The sequence below is a fragment of the Dromaius novaehollandiae genome, chromosome 9 (genome assembly GCF_036370855.1).
Source record: "Dromaius novaehollandiae isolate bDroNov1 chromosome 9, bDroNov1.hap1, whole genome shotgun sequence".
In the NCBI taxonomy this organism is placed as follows: domain Eukaryota; kingdom Metazoa; phylum Chordata; class Aves; order Casuariiformes; family Dromaiidae; genus Dromaius; species Dromaius novaehollandiae.
Genome location: NC_088106.1, coordinates 16,068,773 through 16,082,413, shown reverse-complemented (window position 1 = coordinate 16,082,413; position 13,641 = coordinate 16,068,773). Strand labels below are relative to the sequence as shown.

Below are 13,641 nucleotides of genomic sequence, written 5' to 3'. Positions count from 1 at the left end.
CGTGACTGCTCCTGCTGCGAAAACAGTGAGACTGTACCATGGTGTGCTTCCCCTCCCCTTTCCCTGCCCAGACGCTGCAGCAGAGATGCGTGTCCTGCCACGGTGCAGGGCCGCTGCAGGTGGGGACGGCTCGCATCCGCGCCGAGAGCCAAGCAGGAGCCCAGCAAGCCCCAGCTCCGTGGCCTGGCATGTGTCTAGGGTGTAACCGGCTTGTGCGTGGGGAGCCCTGGGCAGAGCTCGTTTCTGAGGAAGGCGTCGTGCAGTGCTGGGGCGCCCGGGACACGTCCCCAGCTGCCACCTCGGGGTGACGATTCCCAGCAGGCTCCTGCTGCGAGCGCCCCGTGTCCCCCGCAGGTCTGCCCCACAGGTGGAGGAGGCGGGTGCGGGACAGCCTGCTCGTCCTGGCCCTGCCGCTGGCGCTGGGCGCTGGGGGGCTCGTGACAGCGATGAGCCCCGGTTCCTCCTGGGAGGGTTTCCGCGGAGCGCAGCGGAGGCTGCTCGGCGTGGTCCTACAGGTAACCCGCACCCTGCTGCGTGTCCCTCGCGCGCTCCCGAGAGCCGGGGGACACAGCCCCGGCCTGAGAGAGGATGGGCCGGGGGCTCAGCCAGGGTCTCAGCACTGGTGGATTTGGTTTGTTCGGATTTTTTTTCCTGTAGTATCTCCGCACCGTGTCTCCCTTTGCTCTGCCTAGGTTGTTTTCTCGGCTTTCTGGTATTTTATGTCCCTGGGGCAGGTCCTGGAGGCCGTTTCTGGTTCTCCAGGTGTCACCCTGATCATGTCCTCAGCCCAGCTCCCTGCGCCGCTGGGAGGCGAGGGCTGGGGAAAGCAGGGTCCCGCAGGCCACGTCACCTCTGTTCTCAATCATCCAAATTGCAACGGGGAAGCTCAGACTGAGGAGGTGACGTCCCGGGTTTGTCACAGGGGCCTGGAGCTGGAGGCTCTCCCAGGACTCGGGGGGGCTTGGGGGATGGGACTGCTCTCCGGTCCCAGGGCACTGGCACCTGGGAGCCGTGCTGGCAGTGCGCAGTGGGCTCTCTCCAGGCCCTTCTCCGGGGGGGCTGTGATGGGAGGCATTCCCAGCTTTGGGATGCTCCAGTTTTTCTTCTTCGTCCCCTCAGGACAACAAGGAGGTGCTGGGCTTTGTCCTAGGGCTGCTCTCTGCCCTCGTCACCTTCACGGCCAGGATCCCCTCGCTGTCCAGAGCAGTAAGTGTTTGCCTGCCTTTGCGCCCTGCGCAGTCCCCCCGTGCTGCCTCTGCCTCCCAGCACTGGGCGCCCTGACAGGCTGCGCGGGGCTGCCCAGCCTTGCCTGGAGATGGTCAGGGCAGGGCTCGCCAGCCCCCCATCCCCAGGGCCTGGCACGGTGTTTGCTGTTGGGAGCAAACCCGCAGGTGTGCTCAGGTGGAGGTCAGACCAGGCTGGCTTTGCTCAGGCTGAGGCAGGTTTGTCTGGGCCCCCGTTTGCTAAAGATCCCCAGGGTCCTGGTGGCAGGGGTATTCCTGGGGGCTGCTCCTTTGGAGGCTGTGATGGTAGTGCCTGTATCCCATTGCAAAAGCCTCGGGAGGATTTCCTTGGTAACTGGAGCATGCACGGTGCCCTAGTTGTGTGCGGGACAGTGGGGGGTGCCAGTGGCCCCCCATCACAGTCCCCTGTGGCTGTGCAGTCCATGGGGAGCTGCAGGGGACAGCACAGCAACCCCCCTTCCCAGACGTGGGGAAGATCCCCGTGCCAGCTGCCGTGCTGTGCCTGGGCCGTGTGGTGGGCCTGGCACCAAACCAGGCTTGGGTGACCCAGTGCAGGGTAAAGCCACGTCTGCAGAGACAGCTGTGGGCCACCCTCTGCTCGGCCATGGCTGGCGTCTTATATGCAGCGGCGATCGTGACCCGCGACCAGCAGCCTGCACGCGTCCTGAGGGCCATGCCCTGGCTCCTGATCGCCCTGGGCTCGGCTACGCTGGACATGGCCGTATCCTTTCCCAGCTCCTCTCCCCAGACTTCTCAGCTCAGACACCAAGGGGGCACAGACACCAGCTCCTCTTGGCTGCAGTGCCCATGTGTCGCTGTGTGCCTGTCTGGCATTCCCTGTGTCACTGTGAGCTGTGGGACTGGTGTGGGGAGAGGGGCTCCAGAAATGCTGTCACCTCCTTAACCAGGGGCTCAGATCCCATTTGTTGCTTGTATGGTGAGAAACCAGAGGGACTGGCAGCTTGTGTCAGAGATTCCTGATGCCTGGCCGTTCCTGGCTGGAGAGGAAGAGGAAGATGATGAAGGAGCAGAGAAAGAAGAGGTTTTTCTCTCTCTGTGTGGCTGAAGGGCAGAGTGGAGTGCTGCCCTGCTTGGCAGTGTTGCTGCTTGGCCTTTCCAAGGAAGGTGGAGGGAGTATTGTGGGCCATGGCCCCATGGAAGAGTGGTATGTAGAGCCAGCATGCTGCAGGGCACTGCTGGCACTGGGAACGACAGCATCGCTCCAGGGCCTTGGCTACATGTATTTGCCTGCTAAGCTAACCTGAGAGCACCTCAAGACCAGTTTGCAGCTCTCAGATATTCCTCCTTGCTAAATTGTCCCTTTGCCCCAGCACCTGGGGTCAGTGCGAGAGGCAGAGTCTGGCAGGGGTCCCTTCCTGCTTTGCTCCATGTATGAGGAGGGGAAGGCCTGGCTGCAGGCTCTGAAGTGTCTAAAACACTGAGTGTTTGATCCTGCTTGCATCCAAGAATCTGTTCAGCACTGTCCCATGCTCACCCCAGGTCCTCAGTTCTTGGTGCCAGCTGGAGCAGTACTGCCATTTGGATGGAGGCAGGTGCTGTGCCAGGAGAAGGGTGCTGGGACCCCTTGCTGCAGGGGTTGGTGCTGACCCAGCTCTCTTGTTCATAGCTGATGTGGCTCGCTCTCCTCTACAGACTGCAAATTGGGCACCACTTAACGTGTTTCCAAAATGCAGATCCAGGCCCAGGACGGTGGCAGCCAGCCATTGCCTAGACGAGATGATCAGGCTGGTACAGCAGGTGAGAAGCAGCGCAGTGAGGGCTGAGCAGGCTTTGAGGGCTGGCAGGGTTTGGTGCAACCCGTGGAGCTGCTCTCCAGGGGCTGGTGTGCAGGTCGGCCTGGGGCAGGCTGACAGCACCGCTGGCAGGTTCTGCAGTGGGTCAGGGATGCTCTAGCCCCTCTAGCAGAGAATGGGCTCCTTGAGGTTGTGTGGTTGTGCAGTGTGTGCGTGGATGTATGCACATGGATGTGTATATATGTGAGGGGTAGTGCATGTATCTGCCTCGCTGTTGCCTACAGCATGGGCAGAACAGGGCTCCCCAGTTTGCTGTGCAGACAGGCCAGCAACTTGTAGATGCTGTTACAGTGGGACCCCCAAGGTTATGCACGCGTGTTGGGGCTGCTGCGTCTTGGTGCTGTTCCCAGTGAGGCCTCCCTTTGACATCCTCCTCTTGCTTTATGTCACATACCCAGACTGGCTGTAATGCAGCGAGGCTGCCTGGAGATGGACAGAGGAGTGCAACAGACCCTGCTCCACTGGACCACCCTGCTTGCTCCCCCATCCCGGCCCTACACGCTGGGCTCTCCTCCTCCAGCTCCTTGGATGCTGTGTCCGTTAACTCAGAGCTTGAGGTCAGTGCCTGTTCCTGGCTCTTTAGATGCTGTTTCTCCACTAATCCCCCTCCCCCTCCCCCCCACCTCTTGGGGGTCTGTCCTGCTGCAGCGTGAATGTTACGGTATCCGCCCTGCAGAGTGGCAGCCCAGGGACAGGTCACAGCTAGAGCTGTCCCTGCACAGCCCCAGAGCATCACAGCCAACGGGCACTTGGTAAGTCCTAGTTGGAAAATGCCAGGTTTTGCCTCTGCCTCTTAGTGTGGGCACTGAAATTAGTTTTGAATCTGCACTCTTACCAAGTTTTTCCTGGAATCCTTGGCATGGGATGGGTGTCCCTGGGAACACTGGGCTGTGCAGGGAAGGAGGCAGTATCTGTCCAGGCCCTTGCTGGGGGTCCTTGGTGTTGAGGGGTCCACAGCAAAGGGGCAGGAGGTCTAAAGTTAAGAAAGAAGAATCTTTTGAGTAAGACAGATGAGTACTGCCCTGGAGAAACGGCTCCTTCTCCTCCTCCTGCCACGTGGTCCCACAGGGAATGTGTGGGCATACCCTGGGCATCTTTGCAGTGAGCCAGAACAGGCCCCGAGCCTAAGCTTCCCTCAGGCCCCTTCCTCTTGCCAAAGGCCCTTGCACCCTGGGGAGCCAGCACTCCTGTACATTTTGGTATGGGCCCACCGAACTGTCAGACCTTTACGGGTTGCTCGATCCCAGAGCAGTGCCCAGCACGTTGCTGAGTCACACAGGCTGCTTGGCACACCAAAGCTGAGAAGAGGAGCATGGAGACTAGCTTACTGTGTAAAGGTGGAGGTGAAACACTGTAGGATCATATTGCATGGGCATCTCTGTTCGTGTCAGGCATTAGGTTCCTGCAGTGGTAACCTTACTGATGGCAAACCCCAGCTCTGCAGTGTTTGGCTCTGCAGACCTAACCGAGTCCTTTCACGCAGCTTTCTGTGTAATGACTGCACGCTTCCCATAGCCACAGTGTGCGCACGCAGGTGTATCCAGAGCTCTCAGACCTTTGCACAGATAGCGAGCGCTCTGTCGTCATAGCCCTGCTCAGAGCCTCGCCTGGCCATCTGGGGGTGAGTCTCTGTCCTTGGCCATTCCTGAAGAGGCCGTGCTGGCTCCGAGCCAGGCTGGAGCCAGGACAGACCTTCAGACTGTCCCAGACACTCTCTCAAAGGTCTTTTTACTCTGGCTGAGCTGTAGCTGGAACAGTCCTGGGGAAAAGTGACCGTGAAATGTGGGAATTTCACAGGGCTTCTATTATTACCATTACATTGGTCCTTCTCTTTTTTGTCTGCCTAACAGCTAATGGAGTTTTATTATCAGGAGAGGGGCAAGAATTCCATCTTTTTTGAGCCATTGCCTTCTGCTACTGTTGCAGAATTGTTTGAGGGCTTTTTCCACTCTGGTGCAATTTATGGCTTCAGTTCTGCCCTTGAGGTCCAGAAGGCTGGGCCTGTCCTCCATATATAGGACTTGCCACTGTATGTTGGATTGCTGCAGTCTAGGCCATCTGTCTACTAGAATGTGTACTTTGCAGGATCTGTTTTGGGGGCAGAGGAATATTGCTCACTTTATCCCTGAAAACAGAAGCACTGTGAGTGAGTGAGCATGGACACCAGTATGCATTCCCCGACTGCAAATCCCTGAGCCACTCTGGTTTTGGGTGATGAGGCTCTTCTAAGGCTGTGATTCATGGCAGGCGAGGTACTTCTCTCAGCTTTGCAGAGCCAGCATTACAGAAAAAAGTGATTTTTCCAATCACCCTGCAATGTTATCACACTGCACACCCCACCACGTGGTTGGTTAGGCTTAAGGCCAGGCCTTCTGTGATCTTTTCCTCATGTTCCAACACAAGGATTTGTGAGATGACAAATTTTGTGCCAGGGAGTCCTGCAGCAAGGTGGCCTCAACTGGTTTGCAGTCCTGCTACTGTGGAGCTGTGGATTTATAGAAAGGAAGGATGCATCAGTAGGCTGCAAACTCTCAAATCCTCTGCTTAACAGTACTAATAGCTTTGGGGATCTGGCTGGAAAACACTCTCCTCAGGGGATGCCATTCAAAAGCTACCCACATGGGTGAGCTGGCGTCAGGCTGAGATCACTGTATAGTCGCTGTCACTGCCTGTTCCAAAAATACTTGATTATTTCTCTGAAGGAGGCTGAAATCCTACTTTTCTGCCATTAGGGGACGGCCTTTCCAAGACTGAGAACAGCTCTGGCCACATAGGCACATAGTCCGCACAGCAGTAGTTTTCAGTGGTTATGGATCCCTGCAAAGCTTCTGGCAGAGGTCTGGGTCTCCAGGGACTTTCGATACATGTGTCACTGGAGAGCAGTACATGAGCTAGTTGTTTCTAGCCAGTTTCTTAGAAACCTCCTCAGACAGTCTTGGAGGAATAGCTCACAACTGGGAGTTGAAGACAACTGTGGTGGGCAAAGCAGCTCTTGCACTGGCCAAGTTAGGACCTGTGTCCTGGGCCTTGCAGGATGCTTCTTCCAAAGTTTAAGTGGTTCTTTCCCGATTGTGCTGAAACACCATGGCAGAACAGAGCATGTTTCTCTGCCCGCACACCCAGCCCTTCTGAAAGCGTGGTTATTTGCCTACGGTGACTCTTGTTCTTTCTGTATGCTGATTTGCATTTTTTTTAAAGTGCGCTTTTTTCCCCTCTGCTCACAGCTCCTTTCTGTTCCCAGCATGTTTCCTCTTCCCCACGTGTCAGTGAGGAGCAGCATTGCGCTCTGTCACCCTGCTCTTTGTCATGGCAGCTCTAGTCCAGCTCTTTTCCTGAGATCTTTTTTTCTTCTGCAGCAAAAATGTTGGGAAGCCTTAAACTCAGCACAGGTATGCAGAGCTGCTGATTTGCTCTGTGCTGGACTGCTGGAAGTGGGGCAGGGACCAGATCTCCAGGGTACATCAGAGTTTAATCTCTCAGTGCTACGTGCCTGAGGTGCCCAAGAGAGGCATTAGGAGAGGTTACAGTGAGGACAAGAGGAAAAGAAACCGTTCCTGAGTCAGAGGAACTCTTTGCCACAGTGGTGTTCTTGTTGCAGTTACAGGAAAGGGGCCTGCCTCTTGGGTGGTATCAGCATGGATGGTCTCCACTTGCTGAGTGCAGCAAAATTGGGCTTGTATTGCTGGAAAGGGAGCTGGAAATGCCCCCTCATGATTTCCAGCCCTTTGTTGCTTTGGAGTCAAAACAGTCAAGACAAAGAGAGAGAAACATTGTCATGTCCCTAATGGGAAGTTACCATATTCTAGAGATACTTTTGCTGCCTGCAGAGAAAAAAAGGAAGCTGAAAGTCTCTGCAGAGCTGTGTTCTGTTGGCCCAGGTTGGTGAACGAGGCTGAGCTTTATCTGGGGCTTCACAGGCTTCTCTCTCTCTCTCTCTCTCTCTCTCTCTCTCTCTCTCTCTCTCTCTCTCTCTCTCTCAAGCAACAGAGGCTTCTCCTATGAAGTGGGTGCACTTTTATGGAGCAGGGCTGGACAGCAGAGCTCTGCCTGCTCTGCTCAGTCCCTGTCCTGTGGCAGGTTGGGGATGTGGTGCTGCCTGGCGTCCTTGGGCCTGTTGACTGCACCCCTGCAAAGGGCTGGAGCCACCCCCTGTTACAGCAGCATGGAGATATTCCTGCCCTGAAAGCAGCAAGGCTTTTAGCTGCTTGCCAGCCACTTGTTCTGGGAGCCCCCTCGGGGGACAGGAGTCTGCTGTGCAGGGTTGTCCTGCGGGGTTGGCTGCAGCACTGCTCCTCCGTGAAGTAGCCAAGCCCTAAGCAGGGAATGGCTGCTTCCGGCCCTCTCGCTGCATTGGCTCTCTCGGGCTCACAGGGAGAGTGGCTCTGTCTGCAGCGCGGAGGTGTAGATGCTGCCAAGATCAGGCCAGGTGGGAATGGCCCTACAATGAGCCACTGCTGAAATGTGATCGGTGTCCCTGGGAGGGAAGGGGGCAGAGGGGGAAGGGGGCCATCTCTGCTTGGTAGCTCTCCGAACTGGCTGTGCTCATGGTGGTGCAGGCAGGTGCTCAGGAAACTTGGCTGTATGGGTCCCAAGAAAAGGGGATTCTCTCTATTGAAGCATCCCATGTTTCATTCAGCCACCTACTTTCTGTGTTCCTGAGCCCTTTCTTCATCTTAACTGGCAGGGAATATGGGAGGGTGTGAGAAAAATGGAAACTGAAAGTTGATCTACTTTGAGCTTTGCATGCATTGTGGAAGAGAAGAGGAGAAATGAGTGATTTCTAGTTTCAAATGTGGCAATTTCCCCTTTCTGGAAAGAGGTGGAGCAGGTCCTATAATGCCCATGTGCACTCAAGGGGAGCAGCGATCTCCTTAGGGCTCCTTCACACCTGGGTGCATAACTAGGTGATCCTTTCTCTTTGCAGTGGGACTTTGAAGACGTGACCGTGCAGTGGAGCCGGCCCAGCCCTGCTGTTCCGGCATCTCCCACTCCAGAACAGCTCAGTGCTGTGCCCAGACACCTTCAGACAACCTGCAGCCTCTCCAAGACTCCTCGAGCACCCAACTCCCTGGCAGAGCAAGCAGCAGGCAGTATGAGGAAATAGCAGAAGATGCTTCCTCGGGGGTCCCCTGGGAAACTTTGGGGCGCAATGCCAGGCTGCTGTGCCTTGCCCAGAGTACTGCCTGGGTGGAGCAGTGATGGCTCTTGGCATCTCGTTTTGCCCTTGTCCTGCTGCAGCAAGGTGCATGGCTCTCCCTTCCCTGGTGCTGTTTGCTACATCCCTGGGATTGGGCATGGGGGAGATACAGCCTCACAGCCGTGCTTAACCCCAGCAGTCTCCTTAGGCTGGGCTGGTGTTTTGCCCAGCATTTGGTATTACAAGCCCAGGCTAAGGAGAGCATCCCAGTAATGCTCTGCAGACTCTAGAATTGAAGGCTGCTGATCTGCCCAGCAAGGCAGTAGGTGGGGACAGTCCCTACCGCAGCCTCCCACAGGTCCCTGGGCTGCTAAACATTAGTGCTGAAAGCCAGGGATCAGTGAGAAACAAACCCATATTTGGGTTTGTATGGTAGTATGGTAGGTAGGTATGTAAGGTAGTATGTGCTTTAGGTGCTATATATGGGGGCATTGACATGGAGGGGCATGCTCACAGAGCATGGTCTACCTGGCAGGTACTGTCAGCTCCCACTGACAACCATAGCGACAGTGCTGCAGATGCCTTGAATGGGCAGGCAAATTACTGGTCAAAGCTGAACTTCGTGCCCTGAGATGATTTTTGTGCCTCCAGAGCAGTGTGGTGCAGACCAGAGGAAGCTGCAGAAACATAGGTGCCCAAGCAAAGGTCAGGAGGAAGCAGCCAGTTTGCATTCCTGGCGTTGGACCTGTTGGAGTGCCTTGGGGCCATGTGTGAGCTAGTGAGCAGCTGCAGTGTGTGGGACCCCCAGGACCCCATAGCCCACACTAATGCATTTGTTACACATGAAGTCCTGCCTTGTCTAGAACCTCATCTGTGTCTTTCAAAGCTGCAGCATGCCTTCCTGCCCCAGCCCCTGGGATGCTGGCAGGAGGAGCACAGGGCTTGCTGGACATTAGCTCTGAGCTGTCTGTGTCAGCAGAGGTGTACAGAAGGATCCAGGATGGGGATTCTAGAGCCTGCCTGGCTGCTGTTCTGTTCCTCTGTGTTACAGAGCATGGAGGAAGGGAAGAGCCTCATGCACACAGGAGAGATGGAGAACACAGCCAGGGCCAGCCCAAGGGCCATGACCCTTCTGTGCAGGCACCTCATGCACCACGTGAGCCATATCTACTGGCCAGCATGCATGCAACCTGCTGCTGGCCTCTGTGACTGCCCAGCTCCTGGCACAGCCTGCTGCCAGTTTAGCTGGAGCTTCACTCTTTGCTGGGAGCTCTCGAAGAGATGCCCCTGAGATAGGTAGTGGCAGCTCCTATGAGGAGTAACAGCAGGGAAAGAGCCTTCCCTGTAGCCCCGGTCTGATGGTGTCTCCCGTGGCCTTTTCTGAAGTGCCAGACACTGAGCTGTCCTTCTTTCCCAAAGGTACTCAGCCTGCCCTTCAGGCTCTGCTCATGCTAAAGAAACTGGAAGAAGGAAAGAAGGAAGTACTGTACAGCCAGAGACTGTGGCATTTCATTGCCATGATTTAATCTCAGCAGCGTGTCCTGCCTGGTGCTGCCTTTCCTCCAGGTGAATGGCTGAGCCAATGTCTGCCTTGGGCAGTGGAAAATGCACCGCTTGTTAACAGGGTGAGGGATGGCGAGCTGGGGTGGCCAGACCCTGCTTGGTTTGCCTGTAGCAGCAAAAGGAGACTTTGCAGAGCTCATGTTGATAAGAAGCCTCTGCATTCATGTTTCTAATGGCCTGAGCCGAACTGCTGAGTGCTCAGGCTTAGAAATCCAGACGCTAGACAATGGAAAGGCTGGAAACATAAAAGAAAGGAAATTCTTCTGCTGTATTGCCTTTCCTATGGCGATAAGATAACACAAAGTGAAACAAAAGTCTCTGCTGCAGACTGTGGGGTGGGCACCTCAGCTATTTTCTAAAGCAGCAGGAGCATGTCTGCACAAGCTGAGATCGCCAAAGCTGTTCAGGGTGCGCACAGTGTGTGTGGCATTCAGACAGATGCGCAATGGTCAACTGAATTTGCAGTGCTTTGCAACTCACCACCTCTTTGAGTCTCAAAGCAACAGGTAACTTGGAGTCCTCCTGCTCCATCACACAGGCAAGTCAGAGGTGGGAATCAACTCTCACCACTTTCCCACCCTTGTCTGTAGGCTTATGTGCTGTCCTTCAGAGCCTTTTGGAAGCCATAGGGACTCCAGGCAGCACTGGCTGGGCTGTGTCCTGCTTTCCCTCTGCTGGTTTTAAAGGGAGACAAATCATTGAGGGCAAATAATAAAGCATTTGGAGTTATGTACTTGCTTTGGGCTGCCTTTAGCTTTCTGTGTAGCTATGCCGCTGGCTGCTTGCCAGCTCCTGCCAAAGCCATCCATGTCCTTGACTTATGCACTGACAAGATAAACCAAATCATCAGTCACTGAAGAAACTAAGCTGTTGTGGTGTAAGCAGGTGTAAGTAAGTCTTGCCAATTAATAACTTGTTAAGAGGTAGGAATAAATGGTCAATTTTACAATGGAGTGGGGAGTAGACCTGCTTGATCATCATACCTCAATGGCTGGGAAGAGCTGAGAAAAGTGAGGTCACAAAATTTGCTAGTGATACGTGATTATTTGGTGTATTAAATCCCAAAGCTGGCAGCACAACATATTGAAAGGATTTTGTATTGCCGAGTGGCTGGGGGATAAAATGGCACATTATATTGCATGCCAGTACTTGCAAAATAATGTGGATGGGGATGGCCTGTGTGTCTTTGAAGGCTGCTGCCGCAGAGGAGGATGGTTGTGGGAGCGCAGTGAAGGCTGAGCTCAGTGCTGCTCTGCGGTCGAAGAGGCAGTGCTGTGTCAGGAGCTGCTAGGGAAGGGACTGCAAGCAAAACAGGGACTGGGGCTTTGTTGCTTTGCTAACCCATGCCATGCCATGGGTGTACAGTTCTGGGTGTCCCCCAAAAGCACCCAGAAGTACATAGACCATGAAGAGTGGAGCGAGGACAACAAGGCATGTGAATAGTGTCTGAGTAAGGAGAGACTAAATGGGGTGAGCCTCCAAATCGTTGCCCTTTTCACAAGAAGAGGGTGTGATGGAGTCGGTATCATCAAGAGAGTGGGAGAAAGGAAAGGATGGGTGACTTTGCTGCATCTCATAGCACAAGGACATGGAGATCTCAAATGAAACTGGCCAGAGACAAGTTCAAACCGCAGGCCGCACACTCAGAAAAGGCTCAAGTTAACTGCAGAAATCTTTGTGGGATATTTTGGGCAGTGAAACTCGAATGAATGATGAGATGAGTTCAAGGAGAAAGGCCAGAGCTGCAACCTTTGGCTCAGGAAGTCACCAGGCTGTGACTGCTGGAAGCAGGAGGGCATAATGCAGATGGGTCACTGTGCGTGCCCTGTTTTTAAGCTTTGTCCCTAAAGGTCCCATCCTAGCCACCGCCTGGCCCAGAATACTGAACAAGGTGAACCTTTGATCTGACCCAATGGCTGCTTTTGTGTCCTGTCATAATAAACTTCAGGCAACAGCAAGAAGGCTGCTGTGCCCAGCGGGGCAGGGCCTGTTCCCTTCTCATGGATAGTCCTGGGCCGGGAGCCATGGGACATTGCTGCCTGGTCAGTGCCGGAGGTTCGTGGGAGGGGCTGCAGCACTGCCGTGCTCAGTCGTGCAGTGCTCCACGGCATAAAGGAGGGCAGCGTGCAGAGCTTGGGCAAAAGCAACGCTGTTTGCTTTCCATTTGCTCTCCCTGCATCTCTAAGCAGCTTCGCACTGACCTGGGTGCTGGGCAGACAGGGCAGGAAAGGTCTTTTCCCAAGAGCTTGCAATGGAGGTGTCAGATAGGAAGCTCTTGAAACATGGTGGGTCAGTGTGTTGGGCAGTGAGTGTAGCACATCAGCAATGTGGCCATCGCCAGGTTTTCTGCAGGCAATGTGATGAAGAGCCATGAGAGGGATTTCAAAGAGCCCAGTGAGATGTTTGCGTGTGTTTGCTGGGCTCCCTTCCAACAGGGCAGACGGCACTGGTGTCCTTATTGGAAAACGTTACCTGTGGGTGAGGAAGGTGACCATGGGGGCTGGTAGAGATTGCTCCCAGCCCTGAGGTTGAGGGACACATGAGGGTGCCTCATTGAAATAGGGGGGTTCCCTTGGTATGATGGAGAAGGATGAGAGGGAGAGGTGTGACAGACCGGGACAGTGTCTTTGGGGGCTGTGAAGGGGCAAGATGGGATTTGTTTTGATGGAAAGGATGTTGCAGCCAGTAAGAGCCTGGATGAAAGGAGGAGCTGTGCGGGTGAGCATTAGGGCTTAAGTGTATCACAAGTTCCTAGGGTCTTTTGCAGCTCTCTGCCCTGGGGTGCAGTGGGGGAAATCAGCAGTCCTCTGCTATTTCAAGTTGGCAACCCCTGACTTGCATTTGGTCCGCCTGGATTTTTTCCCTTTGGTTTGGTACCAAAGGTCCAGCTCTGGAAAGTGCTGAGCTGTAGGTGCAGGGAGGCTTACAGGAAGATGGGCAGGAAGCAGGACAGCAACAGCTTTGGTTTGGATGGTGGCGATGGTTGCAGTACCTGACAGGCTCTGTCCCTTTCAGGACCCAGCAGCAGAGCGAAAAAGGGCACAAAGCACCAGAACAGAAGGCAGGTACTACATGTCAGTGCACTGTGGTTGGTTTGCTGTTACCTGTGATCCTTCCTACCCACTAACACCCTCAGTGGCGGCTTCTCTCCCCAGGCCTGCTTCTGCTGGTGTAGTTGGTGAGCTCACAGCAGAGCTAGTGCCTCTGATGGAGATCAGCCCACCAGTAACTAGAGTCATTCCCTGGAAGGGAGAAAAGTTCTCCCTGCTGAGACTGTGCCAGCTCCAGCCAGTTCCCAACACTGCTGCCAGGCCAGATCTGCCTGCAGCCACGTGTTGCACAAGCAGTCACACAATGAGGTTGTTGGCATGCATGTGGTACAGCCCGCCTGCTGTTAACCCTCCTTGCACACCTCTCCTGGGGTGGGTGACCTGAGTGGGCCAGGCAGATATCCCCATGGGACACTGCTGCAGGTTTGTGCTGTCCTGTGGGGTGTGAGCTCCAGCACTGAGCATAGACCTAACAGATGCCTCTTGGCTCTTGTCCTGCCCTGTGACTTGCAGGCAGAGGTGAGCCAAGCACCCGCTGCTCCCCCATCTGCCTGCGGATGTGGTTTGTGGGGTATCTGAATCTGCTCAAAAGGCTCTTTTGGCCCTCACAGCCCTGCTGAGGATGGGTCCCCGGGTGGCCCCTGCAGCAGCAGGGCTGGTGGTGCTGGGAGTGGAGAAGTGACATATTACCTTGCTTTTCTCTCTGCTGGGGTGGTTTCTGAGGGGAGCAGGGGGTGGATGGGCCCATGGGCTGCTCTTGGGCTTCCTGGCGAGAGGACGAAAGCTCTACAGCAGAGGATTCTCTCTGCCCCGGGACAGGGAATAGCATGCAT

At 55.0% G+C, this 13,641-nt stretch overlaps 1 non-coding gene across 1 annotated transcript; it reads left to right on the top strand.

The window, feature by feature from the left end:
• Positions 1-1,386: 1,386 nt before the first annotated feature.
• Positions 1,387-10,624, top strand: LOC112981706 (uncharacterized). Its single transcript, XR_010390488.1, has 4 exons — positions 1,387-1,965; positions 2,161-3,002; positions 3,457-3,615; positions 7,983-10,624. It is a non-coding gene; the product is annotated as an uncharacterized LOC112981706 (transcript).
• Positions 10,625-13,641: the final 3,017 nt, after the last annotated feature.